Raw genomic sequence first — 1,906 nt, 5'->3', positions numbered from 1 at the left:
GGGAGAGCCAGAGCCCGAGCCAAAGCCAGAGAGAGCAAGAGAGGAAGAGCCCCTCATGGATCTCCTGCCCATGGGGGACAGGAGATGGAACAGCCCCTTGGCAGAGCCCAATGCCCATGGAGCTGATCCATGGCAATATTCCTCACCCCTGAGATCTTGCACTTGCAGATCAGCAAAACACAAAGTCCTTCAACTTCCAGCAACAACTGAAAACATCGGTGTGTGATCAATGTTCTTCTAACAAATCCCATAGTGAACCCAAACCCCAGCGCTGTTCCAGCTGCTGAACAGAACCAGCTCTGGCCCAGCTCACACCAGGACACTTCAGTAACTTAACTAACAAAGCAGTAATAAGGTTGGTACTGGCCACCACAGTCCATGTCATCCTCCAGAGCTGCTGGGAGAAATAGGTAGTTACAGGTTCCTGCTAAAACAACAGGTCCTGCAACATCAGTTTTGGTTTGGGATTTTTTTTAACAACTTACAAAATAGAGACCAAGAGTCACGAGTGTTGGAGCAGCTCCAGTTTGTCAATGAATAACTCCCTGGCCAGGGAAGCAGAGCGGCAGAGGTATTGCAGGTGACTTGACCTTTTGGAACAACAGTAACAGCCCCAGAACAAGTTGTGTTGTGTGGCAGGTTACACCTGAGCTACGTACCGAACCCTCTCCCTGAGTACTCATACTCATACTCATACTCATACTCGTCCACATGGTCACATCATGACAGAAAAAGCTACACAGCCAGAGATTTTCTTTAAGCTTAGGGAAGGTCTGGGCACGTTTCTCATCGAGGCACTAACACCTACTCCATTTCTTTTCTGGCTGCTCAGGGAGGGCTCAGGACCCACCAGAGAGAAATGCAGATGGCTGATTTAACTCCTCGGGACCATTTTCTGGCTGCCCAGATCCCCTGACGATGCCAGCTGCCTTAGGAGAGTGAAATTAAACTTCCTGTACTGAAATCCTTTGTCCCAGTCCCACTCTGGCACCACAGACCCCTCCAGCACCGCTCTGCCACTCGGTTCACGATCTCCAAAAGCTACTGAGCTTCAAGATCCTGTTCAGATGGGGCATGAGAAGTGGGGGCCAGGCAGGTTTTTGCACAAGTAGAAACCAGAGTCATCATGTTATTCACATCCCTCTGGCTTCAGAAATTAATTGGTTGAGACTGGCAAGGCGAGCAGAATGTGATGCCGCACCAGAGATGAGCCAAGATGTTGCCTTTTGGATCCATCTGAGCCAGGGAGGTTGGACAGAAGCTGTTTGGCCCAGTTGAATGACCAGGTATCCCATCAGGAGAGGGACCACCCTCACCAGATCCCTGCAGAGAGGGTTTTTCTGTGTGGACAGTCAGATGCCATCTCTTCCATCCTCCCTGCCCTCTCCCTCTCTTGGGTCTGGCACTGAATATACAGGGCAGAGACCAGGCTGGAGACACAGAGGAGCTGCCCCAAGCTGAGGAACTCATAAAGGAATGGCACAGCTCCCTCCCAGGGGCTCTGGGATCCTGGTTTGTCCCAGGCACAGGCAGGATCTTGCTGTCAGACAGACGGCTGCTCTCCTGCGAGGCTGCTGGCACCAATGGGGAGTAGCTCAGTTTTTAGGGAGCAAGGGCTTTATCCTGCTCAAGAGTCCACCCTGGACTTTCTGCAGCTGGTGACCAGCTCTAGGACTCCATTTTGCCCTTATCAGGACCTTCCAGTCCATGGGATCACTGTGACAGCAGAGCCACCCTCGCCCAGCCCACGCTTCCCTCACAGGGTGTTTGACAGAGTTCAGTGGAGCAAACCCATCCCTGACCTGCCAGGATCACACCATCACCACATCCCTGTTCTCTAAGGGCTTTGGGCACCACCCTGAACGAGGAGGAAAGAAAATGGTTTCACTTACCTGAAGAGTGCGTG

The sequence above is a fragment of the Antrostomus carolinensis genome, unplaced genomic scaffold, assembly GCF_000700745.2.
Source record: "Antrostomus carolinensis isolate BGI_N321 unplaced genomic scaffold, ASM70074v2 scaffold27020, whole genome shotgun sequence".
Taxonomy (NCBI): domain Eukaryota; kingdom Metazoa; phylum Chordata; class Aves; order Caprimulgiformes; family Caprimulgidae; genus Antrostomus; species Antrostomus carolinensis.
Note: the sequence above shows the minus strand (reverse complement) of the source record.